Source organism: Ctenocephalides felis, unplaced genomic scaffold (assembly GCF_003426905.1).
Source record: "Ctenocephalides felis isolate EL2017-DRISC unplaced genomic scaffold, ASM342690v1 CF-g0.4_SCAFFOLD_03570, whole genome shotgun sequence".
In the NCBI taxonomy this organism is placed as follows: domain Eukaryota; kingdom Metazoa; phylum Arthropoda; class Insecta; order Siphonaptera; family Pulicidae; genus Ctenocephalides; species Ctenocephalides felis.
This window is the reverse complement of record NW_020539724.1, coordinates 7,109,491-7,123,155: the sequence shown is the minus strand read 5'-3', so window position 1 is coordinate 7,123,155 and position 13,665 is coordinate 7,109,491. Positions and strand designations below refer to the sequence as shown.

Below are 13,665 nucleotides of genomic sequence, written 5' to 3'. Positions count from 1 at the left end.
GACAATATATGAAAAACAGAAAAATGCTGTACAATACCGATCCTAAATGTTATTGCTTGGGGGGAGTGACTAGGGCGGATGCTAAGTACGTCACTATGGAGTGCAAAAAATGGGAAAAGGGTAGACAAGAGCTATGAACGTAGATAGTAAGGCAAAAAATCTCCCTCTCAAACAATTTTATAACATTGTAACAATCAAATAAAATAAAATTGTAAAGATAACTTATAAAATATATATGACTAACATATAAAGTCAACAAACAAGCAATATCATCTTGTTTTAGCAATTAAATATATCAAACCAAAGAGCTGCAGAAGCTTTTTAATGCTTTGTGTCTTTCTTTTCGATCAAATAAATGTTGCCACATAAGTCTGCCCATTCAATCAGATAATTTCAAGTTTATGTAACAGCTCGCAATAATCTCATACAAAATCCGGATTTGTTTAATCTAATTACATTTGTCATTATTTTTTTAAACTAATAAGAACAACAAACATCACCACACACACCCAAAAATATGTAACTATATACATGAATCAATACAAGTTCCACATTATTTGTCCATCCCACCTCCTTAGAAAATTTTGGTGACGCGTTTCAAAACCTAGCCATGATGGCCGCTGTTCTGTAATATCAGGTCAAATATTTACATTTGTGTACATCGGTTCTTCATTGTTGTTTATTAATAAAATTTTAAAAATAGCACATCGACCATATTTGTATAGTTTTTTTGCTGTATATGTGTTTCCTTTATTTGCTATCTATTAATTTATTAGATAGAACAAGAAAAAAACTGGTGTGATCTACCTCGTTATAGACGGCATTGATGGATGGTGTTTATTTTCGGATGTCGATAGCGATTCTGAGAAATTTTATATTTTGAGTATAATAGAATTAATAGATAGTTTATTCATCTTGTTTTTTTTCAGTTGTTTAAGGTTTAAATCATTTGTGTGATTTTTATAATGCTATCTTATTTAGTACAAAAAAATTTCAAACCAATTTTTTTAACCCAATTTTATACCCACCACTCATACATTATATTGGTGATACTAATAGTTAGCACTATTTTAGATTGTAGTAAAAATGCTGTACAATACCGAAACTAATTACTATTGTTTGGGTGGAGTGACTAGGGCGGATGCTGAGCACTCCGTTATGGAGTGCAAAAAATGGCAAAAGGTAGACAAGATCTATAGAGCATATTAGTTTTAAGTGGTACTTATATTAATTTGAAAATAATTGCAAAAATGAATGATTTCATCCAATTCATAGTTTACATGAAGTTAAGAGCAACTTAAGATAAGAGTGATGATTATCAAATTCTTTAGTGATTAAATAAACCAGTAATTAGAACAAATTGAGTACGTACTTGTACCACAAAAATGCAGACAATACTATTTATTTAGAAATATGTTTTGTCTACGTGAAGATACAAACTTTAGAAATAAAATTAGGAAGAAAAACTCATATCATTTTCTTATATTTGAATATTTTGGCCCCCCAAAATCGCTCAATTTCAACATCAACCTCGTTTACTACAGATATAAGTGAGTAGCTATATATGGTAGGTCAAAGTTTTTACTCGATGACATCATGTTCCTAAGTACACATGTGAACACTTATTGCTATTTTTAATAAACGTATCATGTATTTACATATGTATTTGTGAATTACTCTACTAAGTAACTTAATGTTAATTTTAAATTGCCTCAATCAATCATCATTTAGTACTTGTATCAATTTAATGTCGGTATTGTTTAAACTAACAGGCCATTAGTTGGCACAATAACGTCGTATTAAATTATGATTGTATCATTATTATTATTTAAACTTATGCATATATAATTTATTAAAATTACTGGGACGCGATTCATAATTCATTTGCATATGATACAGTTTTTTTCAGATCTTTAGATTTTTTCTTGCGTGAAGTTTATGAATGCGGTTAGCATTGAGATTGTGTTTTTGCTTGGATTTTTGTATCTGGTTTATGCAGCTGATTTAGGAAGTAAAGTAGTCAAATTGTGTGTTCAATGTGAAGGTAATAAGTTTAAAAAGTTGGTTTCTTTTATAGACATAATATATTTCTTACAAATGCATATTAGTAATGGATGTTCTTTGGGTCTATTACTAATGTATGTATTTGTACATACATTGCATATGTGTACCTGATTTGCTTTCGGTTCGCGTTTTGCAAGCAGAATCACTATGCAAGTTTTTTTTGTCCAATTGATAAGTAATGTTTATTTAAGACGCTATTAATAGATTTTAATGAGAGCATCGAGTCATTAAGTGTACAACTGATAACAATGCGATATGTAAATTTAGTTGGATGTATTTACGTATTTCAATATCGATGGAAGTGCATAAGAGTTGCACTCATATTGAAATACATACACACAAATTATATATATATATATATATATATATATATATATATATTACAAAAATCATCTGTTTCACTCATTTTCTAGAGACAACACAAAAATTGTTCTGATTCATATCACTTCCAATCCACAAAGCATCACTAATATTTAAATTTAAGTCCAAAAATCGAAAATAAAAATGTTTGCATATCTTTACGTTACAGAGGCGTCTGAACATTTTGGCATAACTTAGAAAAATGGACGTTTTTTCTTTTCTTAGCTTTAATAAAATTTAAATTGCGGTTCGAGAAGTATCAGCAATTTGCCTCAAGGCATGACAAGTTAATTATTTACATTAAAAAATTCAAAATTTTTCAAATTTTCCAGAAAAAAATCATCATTTTCAAAAAAATACATTTTAGTCAATTTATTCAATCTTCAAACTTTTCAAATGTTTTCAAAATTCCCAAAAAATCTGTTTTTCTTTTCTGAGCTTTTAAAGAATTTAAATTGCGGTTCGAGAAGTTAATCATTTATGTTACAAAAACTGGTGATTAATTTTCAAAAAAATTTAAATTTTCTAAAAAAATTCATCATTATTAAAAAACCCCATCTCTGTCAATTTAATCAATAATCAAACTTTTCAAATGTTTTCAGATCTAAAAAAATTTTAATTCTTAAAAAAATCTGTTTTTTTTTTCGATTCTGAGTTTTTAAAAAATTTAAATTGCGGAGAAATACCAGCATTTTGCCTCTAGGCACGATTAATTAATTATTTATATTACAAAAAGTAGTAAAATAATATAAGAAAAAATTGATTAAATATAGTATATAAATCATTTATTTTATTGTTTTGACCAGCAATCAAAAATTAAGAATGCTATAAGCTGTTTATACAAATTGGTTATGTTGGATTTATAAATGGTGACCCAAACAGTTGTCTCAACTTAGTGATAAATTTTATTATTACACTTTCTGTAATAGGGCAAATATTTTATTGACGCAGCAATGCTAAAAGAAGACTATTTTCACTTGGAAACATATTAGTATCTATATTTCCAAGTAAAAACCGATGTCAATGCTGCTTGACTTCAGGCTCCTCGAAGCGGGATCAAATCCAGGACCTCTGTATTCAGGTCCCGTTGCTCTAGCCACTTACCCAGGAGCAAGGTTAGAGATTTATAAGTAAGCATTTCATTTTCTTTATCAAAATTAGTTGGTTATAATTATTTGAAATATACTATGTCCAACATATATGCGAATACATACGTAGCAGGTGAAGAGCACCGAGCTCGTCGGTTGGAAGTCATGAACGCACATATGAGCCGAGAAAGAAGTCGAATGCGCGGAGTCTATTTATAGAATATCTCTACAAAACTACACACAACACACATAATCTACAAACATGTGAGGACGACACGGACACATAAAACACACAACGCACACATTGCGCGGGATTGAGACTCTTTCAGATCGGAAATCGGAAAGGAAATGATATTTAACTCATTTTAACCATTGACCATCAAGGGACATTTTCAAATAATAATTGGTGGATATCATTATTCACTATTTGCTGGGTTAGGAGGCATCCATTAATCACGTAGATAAATCAACTTTTAAGGAATTTGAGACCACTTGGCGATATTTAAAATTAACATTCCCCCTCAACATCATGTGTATTTGTAGTACCTAGAAATAATCCTAAAAAAATTGACTTGTTTTGGAAAATTTTGGATTTTAGGTAAATAGACGTGATATCTTTACTAGACCCTCCATTTCCTTTTAAGCCTCACGTAATTAATGTGCGCTTACTTAAAAAAAAATATGAATGTGTGATTTACCAAAGATAATTGTTAGATATTAGTATTTACTTCCTGCCTTCATAGTAAAAATAATTTGTAAGTAATTAGAACTCGCTGGATTGCACATTTTGCTTCTAATAATAAGAAATCTTAGCATCCGCTTCAAGATTAATGTGCATCCATCAAAAGATGGAAATAATAATAATGAAAATTTGATTGAATATATAAAAATTCAATAATTGAATGTATTATCGAAAGAGTAAAGTTAACCACAATTATGTTTTCATTTATTGTTACCTAAATTAATTTAATTAATATATAATTATTATTTAATGGGGGAGGTGTTTGACAAAAGTGGTTCCTTAAGTGAGGTCTAATAGGAGAGGAAGTGTTTGTCAAAAAATATCACTTGAGGAGTGTCTAGTAAAATACAAAAGCGTGTATTTATATTTCACCTGAATTTAAAAATAAAATCCAAAATTTTTCAAAAAATGTCCAAAACGTGTACGATTTTCTCTAGATAGGTTTCCAACTAAAATACACGTGATGTTGGGTGAGGAAAGAAGTTAATTGTGAATATCACCAAGGAGGAGGTTGATTAACTTTCCGTATGGTAAATTATAGTAATCGCAAAACAATCTAAAATTAAAAAAAAATCTTTCAAATTCTTATTAGGATTTTCGTACACATTTACATTTTAGAAAAAATGTATGTATTTGTGTGTGTGTGTCTTCGGATACAAATTTTCCTCGACGATTTTGTGAACACAGATCAACCGATTTGAATCATTCAAAAAACATTCGATTCGTATTGACGAGCTGAAGAGATTGTTTTTGATAAAGCCAGGTGGAGCTGATTCATAGATACGGGACAAAAAGTTCCATAAGTGGTAAATTTCTTAAAAAAATTCAAGTTTCAGCAATTTGTCTTAAGGCACAATGCCATGCACTACTAGTTTTATTAGCACATGATTAATGGAGAGTCCCTAAGTCTCTAATATAATAATTTCTATTTTTCAAGTGTGAAAATAGTCTTACATGAGTCCGTGGATTGCGCGAGTCAAACGACTAGGTCGTGTATGCGCGCTTTATGGTATTCGCATTCAACAAGTGGCATTGAGTGGTTTCAGCGGCATTCATAATTTTTCGACATCAAATTTTGTTAGAAAATAAAAATACTTCAAAAACTAGCTGTAAGTGGAATTCTGTCTTAAGGCAATTAAGGCATCGTGCCTTAAGGCAAATTGCTGGAACTTCCCGTACCAAAAATTATTTTTTTAAAAACGATTAGCATTTTTGAAAAAAATTTACTTCAAAAAAATAAGATTTTTGACAAACAATTAGACAAAAAATTACTTTTTTTTTTAAAAAAAAAATTTTTTAATTTTTTTTTTTTTAATTTTTTTTTTTTGAAAAAAAAATGTTTTCTTTATTTTGACATATTTTGAAAGATCTAAACTTTTTTTCAAAGCAATCGTACTGCTTTAACTGCATAAAGACGAAATATCAAACCGCGTAAGCTCCGCGTCGACGTCTAACGCGTAAACATTGGTACGGAACCCATAGGAATGTAAACCAAAATTATACTTATTGTTAAAATCTCTATAAAATATCTGATAATTTGATGTGCATATGTCTAATGATCATTTTTGACCGCCAAATGGCATTTTTTTTTACTTTTTTCATTAGATCTCCGAAACCGCTAGACCTGCCTTTATGAAAATTTGATCGGTATTTCACCTTGTCAATACAAGTAAAACGTTTTTTGAATTATTAAAATCGGACGCTCCGTTCTCTTAAAAACTGAGTTACCGTTTTCGGCACTTTTTGCCCCGTATCTTCGGAACGGCTAGACCTGACTTCGCCAAAAACTAATCAGCACGTCTCCTTATCAATACGAATCGAATGTTTTTTGAATTAATCAAATCGGTTGATCGGTGTTCCCGAAATCGTCGACGAAAATTTGTATCCGCACATACATACACACACGCACACACACACACACACACACACACACACACACACACACACACACACACACACACACACACATACATCCATTTTTTCTAAGGTATGCCAAAATATTCAGAAACCTTTGAAACGTCGAGAAATGCAAAAATTTTCATTTTCGATTTTTTTGTGATTACTATAACTTACCCTACGGGAAGTTAAAAATTATGGATGTCGTGCCAAATTTATTTTTGGATGTATCTTTTAAATAAATGTTATGTATATAAATATACATATATATGAATCTATATGTTACTGTATTACTAACTTTTTTTTAAAGACAAACCAGTCTAGAATTTAAAAAAAAATTATTTTGTGTTTTTTTATATATTTTTACAAAGTTTAACTATGCAAGAATATGTGTGCAATAGAATATTTCAAAATTTCAATTATTTTCGGAGATATTCCAACAAACTTCTGGTATATAAAGTCTTAAAACCAATGTGGACTTACGGCCTTTCTCTCTGGGATACTGCAAGTCGAACCAACAGAAACATTCTACAAAGAACCCAGAACAAAATCCTTAAGAAAATACTGGAGGGACCCAAATAATTGGCAATTGTTCCTAATTGATTGGATGGATTTGCCAATTGTTCCGAATTGGCAAATCCATCAAGACAGCAATAAATACACAATAGCAGAAGAAATCAGAAGATTCGCATCCAAATACCAGACAATATTGGAAAACCAACCCAATGAACTTGAGAAAAACCTGTTCTTTGCAAATACTATTAGGAGATTAAGAAGATTAAACCCATCAGATTTTGCATAATTATTTTAAAATTTAGATTTATGATTGTTTTCTCTATATATTTTACAAACTTAAAATGACTACCACTGGGTAGTATTTTAAAATATTATTCTACACTTAGTTATAATAATTACTCAATGCCTTACAGGCTGATATAGCTGTTTCACCACGATAATCCTCCTCTTCTTCAAACTGTCTTTATGATATATGATACCCACAATTTCTCAACTTCTACTGCAATTTTCACAGTCTTCTTTAAAGACTTCTCTTCAGTGTGAACAATGCTCATTACCAAATTCCGATCTTAATTTTTTTTTTAAATTAAAAATACCAAATAAAGTCGTAATTTATTTTTTCAGGCAGCCGCAATTTTGAAATCCCGGTCCTATGGTCAAATGCTAATGTTTTAAGATCCCCCACTTCATCAGCATTTAAAATTGAAACTTTATGATTATTTTTGAAATTAAGAAGCAAGCAGGAAAATAATCTTAAATTATATATATATATATATATATATATATATATATATATATAGTTCATTTATCCCTTTCTTCCTGTTCGTTTCTCATAGATCAAATAATGAATAATTGTCGCGGAAACGAAAGCAGATGAATTTGCCATAATGAAAAGCGCGTCAAATGTTCTTCTCGTCTTTGATGTCGACTTGCATGCAGAGTTAGTAATGAGCCAAATGCGAATACAAGTCTTAGGTACTCAATCAGCCGTCTGTCAGCTCTGAAATAGGCTAATGGACTGACTGAGAGGCTAAAAGACCATACGGTTCTCGTATGTTTTTTTACTATATAAATAGTAGTTGGAATATTATTTTGCACAGTTCTGTGAAAACAGAGTACAATGAAAATTATGCCTGCCAAATTTAGTATACAGATGAAATTTTTCAATCAGGAAGTCCATAAATTGTAGTGTAGTATGTTGTTTCAACGCGTAATTGATCAGTACCTACGTGAAGTATCATGATCAAATCCTTGAATTTTTCTAATTTTCAAAAGTAGGAATTTTATTTTGCACATTTCGCCAACAGGGAAAACAGATATACCGATCAAATTATTACACATAAAAAATTGTTCATTTAGGAATTGGATAAATTGAAGTGGAGTATGTTCTTTCAAGGAATATCCAATTTATCCATATGTGGACTTTCATGATCATTGATGCAATTGTGACACTTTCATTTTTTATTTGAATTTTTCTATATTTCTAAAACGCAATTACTATCACCTAAATTACTCAAATAATCAGATTTTCGCGACCAGTATTAGTTGCATTCGTTTGACTTATATTTGAAACTACTTCCCAATGCTATCATAATTAATGAAAAAGATAACTTATTTAATTCGCATCTAGTGATCATTTTTCATTTATAAATGGTCACCAATTATGATGTTCCTAAATCGATGAATTGGTCTATTTTTCTAAAATTCAATTGTTATTCTTTAAATTATTGAAGCATGAGATTTTCAGGTACTCATTTCAAAATCGTTCCATTGAAAACGTAATCACTATCATTTAAATTGCCCAAATAATATTATACTAAAGTAAGAGATTTTCAGGCACTTAAGATCAGTATTATTTGCAGTAGTTCGAATTTTATTGCAGACTACTTCCCAATGCTATATATTTTTTTTTAATTACAATATTAATTATAACTGTTAAAATAGTTGACATCTAGCAATATTGATTAATAATAACATAAATTTAAATAAATAAAAGTGCAAAGGATAGAATTTACGTGAAAATTTACATTTTATCACCAAATATGATGTTCCTAAATCGTTGAATTATTCTAATTTTCTACAACTCAATTTTTATCGTTTTAATTACTAAAGTACGAGAATTTCAAATACTAAGTATACTATCTTTTTATATTAAGGATTAATGTAAAATAAAATTTCATACATGTAAGATTACTTTGTAATATAATAATTAAATATATTTTTAATGAGAGACTTACCTTTTATTTAATTCGTTTCTTGTTGCGCATAGAGACCTCCTTAACCTGTAACAAAGAAAAAAACTATGAAAAAGCATCCATATAAAAAACAATAACTTGATTAAATAACTAATATTTGAAAATACAGTAGAATTTTATCTCTCCTATCAAAAATCAGATATGAAAACTCATCTATTACTGGATTATTGATAATCAATTAGTTAAATTTACTTTAAAAAAATTCACCAAAATCTGTAATAGACTTATCTAGAGAAAAAAATCTATATATGTAATTGATAACCATTTAGCTAATTTTACCGAATAAGAAAGATAGAGGTTTGATTATATTTCGCGAAGATCGTCGAATTCTATGTTTAAAAATAATGATTTTCAGTTTCATTATTTTGTTATTGAATGGATTGATTTGATCATCCATACACATGGATGTGGGAGTCGATTCTGTCTCTATTACCCCCTTAGATTGAAATTTTCATCCAATTTAGTTCTTTTCCGCATAAAGGAAAGATTCGCCATTCGCCACTAAGCAATCAGGTTTTTATTGATTTTTCTTCCAATAAAATTTTCTAAACAAGGACTTCGCATTTTTTGTTTGGTCTTCACCGTATCGATGTCATCTGCACGTGTAGAGTATATTTACGCACATTTTTTCTTATGTGTGTGTTCCAGTTGGATGGAATTTTCCTTAGAGTATGATTTGTGTGTATTGACATTGTGTGGCAGCCTGGTCATTTCGTGATGCTTTACGAGTTTACAAAGTTAGCCCGTTCCGCACTAAACGACTCGAAATGAAGGCAACCTATCGCATTTTCTCATCGCGGCAAATAATTGGACGGCTGGGAGGGAAATTGAATCAGGAAAACGGATAGACGACCAGAAAAAGGAAAATAGGCAATAACATGGATCATCGATTTGGAATGTCGATAATTTTAATGATCGGTGCAGAAAAGGATGAATTTCTATACATTGTTATAATGGTGTTGGTAAGAATCACCAGATCAACTACCAAAGGTAATAGATAATTAGTAGAAAAGATTAGTAGAGAGAAAAGTTGAATGGAGTAAAGTTATATTTTTGGATTCAAAAAGTTATGGATTTAAGTACAAAACATCAGATCAACTGCCAAGATCATTGAAAAGTTAGTAGAAAGATAGGATGGTTAGTAGAAAGAGTTAAGAGAAAAGTTGGATGGAACAAAGTTCTACTTCTGGATGGAAAATGTTCTAGATTTTGGTAAGAATCAGATCAGCTGCAGAATTATTAGAAAGTTAGTAGAAAAGATAAGTAAAGAGGTGGATGGAGTTACGTTGTAGTGTTGAATGGAAAAAGTCCTAGATTTAGACAAAAACCATCAGATCAACCGCCAAAATTATTAAAAAATTAGTAGAGAAGATTAGTAATAAGAAAAATAGTTGAAGAGAAAAGTTGGATGGAGTAAACTTTCATATTTAGATAAGAATCAACAGCCAACTGCCAAGATCACAAGAAAATTAGTAGAAAAGATCAGTAAAGGAAAAGTTGGATGAAAGAAGTTTTGATAAGATATTAGATCAACTGCCAAGATTATTAGAAAATTAGTATAAAAAATTAGTAAAGAGAACAGTTGGATAGCGAAAAGTTGGATAGAGAAAAATGGATAGAGCAAAATTGGATAGAGCAAAGTTGGATAGAGCAAAGTTGGATAGAGCAAAGTTGGATAGAGCAAAGTTGGATAGAGCAAAGTTGGATAGAGCAAAGTTGGATAGAGCAAAGTTGGATAGAGGAAAGTTGGATAGAGCAAAGTTGGATAGAGCAAAGTTGGATAGAGCAAAGTTGGATAGAGCAAATTTGAATAGAACAAATTTGGATAGAGCAAATTTGGATAGAGCAAATTTGGATAGAGCAAAGTTGGATAGAGCAAATTTGGATAGAGCAAAGTTATAGTTCTGGATAAAAAAGTTCTAGATTTAGAAAAGAATCATGAGATCAACTGCTAAGATTATTAAAAAGTTAGTAGAAAAGATTCGAAAATAGAGAGGTTGGATGGAGTGAAGTTCTGGTTTTCAATGGAAAAAGTTTTAGATTTAGAAAATAATCATCAGATCAACTGCTAAGATTATTAGAACATTAGTAAGGAGAAAAGTTGGATAGAGTAACGTTATGTTGGATGGAAAAAAACTGATGGATTAAAAAATTGGTAGAGAAAGCTAGTTAAACCTCAACCTTGAGAATGTAAAATATCAAATTGTCTCTATATGTATTCTATATCTCTATATTTTTGCTGCTTCTGAATAGTAAATAGAATGAACTAATAGTTGGCAACCGTTCTTTCTCCATTAGTTTAGATTAGTTTCATCTCCAAATTAGTTTTGTCTTTATATCAATTATGTACTGCAATTTTTTTCGAGCTCCCAGATTATTTCTTAGCAAGTTCTAGTCAACCGAGAACAGTGTGTACTCACTTGTGATCGGAACGCAATTATAGATTAACAATGCGGTTTTGTCCTTTCAAATCCACTATCAGAAACAAACGAATGAATAGTAGTAATGTATAGAGGTAAATTATAACCAGGTGGGAAATTAAATAGAGCAATAGAGATTATGAATTAAATAGAAGCCAAAGCTTGATAGTAAATGATATTCACTATCCATAATTTGACCAGTCCCAACAATTGTTACTACCACTCTACCTACTAAAATCCTACCATCAAATATTATAGCACCTTAAAAATTCTATAAGAAACGGCTTGAAGCAAAAGACATAAACTCTATTCCTCATGTTGACCAAACAATATATGCTCCCCAATATTACCCAATATCAATTAAAATTGTAAAAGAAAATAATTTTTCCAATACAATGATTATTTCTATTTATGAAAATATAATTCCTTATACAATATGGCATTGGATATAAAAAAATAAATTTCATGATATTAGCAATAAAACTTTTATTCTGTCCATAAATGTATAATAGTCTTTATATGATCACGGAACAAGAAGTAAAGCGAATTATAGAATCCATGAAGGTGGGCAAATATATAAACAGGTAAATTTTTATATATATATATATATATATATATATATATATATATATATATATAATATATCGAGAATGTTGTAAATAATATTTTAATACTGTTGTTTGAAAATTACGCTTATTTTCGTCCAAAAACAATTTAAATTGCGCATTTCTCGAGCAAATTAACACGCAGTGTAAAATTTTTGCTTACTTCGCAAATCAGTTTCAATTTATTCTAATAATATCATACTATAATTACGATACTAAAAATATTGATAAGTTTAAATCTTTATGACTTTTTTATATTTATGTTATTATAATAGTAAGAAAATAACTTAATGCATTAAAACAACTAAAACATAGTAGTTAATGTAGTAATTTATTACCCTCTAATTTTCATTTATAAAATGATATATTTAAAAATTTTAAATTATTTTAAAATTCGTGAAAGTCTATTACTCGAAGTTGAAAAGATTGTAGCTGATTTATCGAATTTTTTCAATATTTATTTATTTATTATATCATACTGCGTGTACAAAATATTTATTTAAAACCATTACATCTGATTATTATTCCAAATTGCTGAAATTTTCCTCACTAAGTGTTCAAACATTGCCCGAAGTGTACTGCGTTTTACTAAAAGCAAATGTAATCTTCGAAAATATTAACCTCAAGACGGTTAAGATAATTTTGATATTTACAATTTCATTTAAAATACTCTTGTATATTTATTTGTGACGTCAATCAAGAACAAATATGAATTTTTCGTCAAGAAATATATTGAACGATTTTTTTCTGAGAACATGTGTGAAAGACAAACGAATTTATTTTTCATTAACAGTTTGGAACTCTTAACACTTAACATGTGACAATGATTGTCACAGATGGAATTTTATCATAATAGGAAAATGAAATATTTATATAAATGTGAAAATTATATAAATATGATTTTTTAATCTAAAACGAAATCAACTTCATGCGGCCCTTTAAATATTATTCTGCATCCCTCTGATCATTTTTAAAGTAGAATTTTATTTATTTCATCAACTTTCTTCCATCAAATAATGACTTTTTATATTAATTTTTTTTATAAAATATAATGTTAATATAATATTAAAATGTTTGTTAGTAAGCTTGATAGCGTAAATTATTAAGAAAATTTTCAAGTTCAGATTAACTTATTTAATTAAAGCCAACAAGATGTTTGCAGTGAATTAATCTCTATTAATAAGAAATTTTCTTGAATTATTTTGACTTTGGACACGATGGTATTTTATAGTCACAAAATATGGAATATCATTCTCAAAATAGATGTTTACTTTAATAATTTCCTAAACATGTTATGTAATGAAAACCGTGAATAGCTAAATAAATTGTAGAGAATTTATATTGCATGAAATCAGAACCGAATTGCGGAAAATTTACCAGAAATAACAACATCTTTTGCAAAAATAGACTTTAGAAGGGGCTTCTTCAGAAGGCAGTCCAATGGTTGTTTTATTTATATTAGATTTTTTTAAATATACATTAAAAATAAAATGCATCAATGCCGAGAAAGACTAATTTTCACTCCGAAACACATTTTTCATTTGTCCAAAAAGCGGTTGGAACTTAGGACTTTTTGATTAAGAAGCCTAGAATTTATCAGAGTTCTACGAACCTCCCTTTTTGGTATTTTAATTTGACAAAATTGGTTATCTCTTCCTAACTTTTTAGTGTATTCCGCAATTGGTTAATTATAGAGAATTTATATTGTGTGAAGTCAAA

At 29.2% G+C, this 13,665-nt stretch overlaps 1 protein-coding gene across 1 annotated transcript in view; it reads right to left on the bottom strand.

The window, feature by feature from the left end:
• LOC113383165 (receptor-type guanylate cyclase Gyc76C-like) overlaps positions 1-13,665 on the bottom strand; it is a 50,243-nt gene that overhangs the window by 27,594 nt on the left and 8,984 nt on the right. Inside the window, exon 3 of the mRNA XM_026621412.1 lies at positions 8,904-8,948. The gene's annotated coding sequence lies outside the window, so the exon portion shown is untranslated. The remainder of the gene's footprint in view (positions 1-8,903; positions 8,949-13,665) is intronic.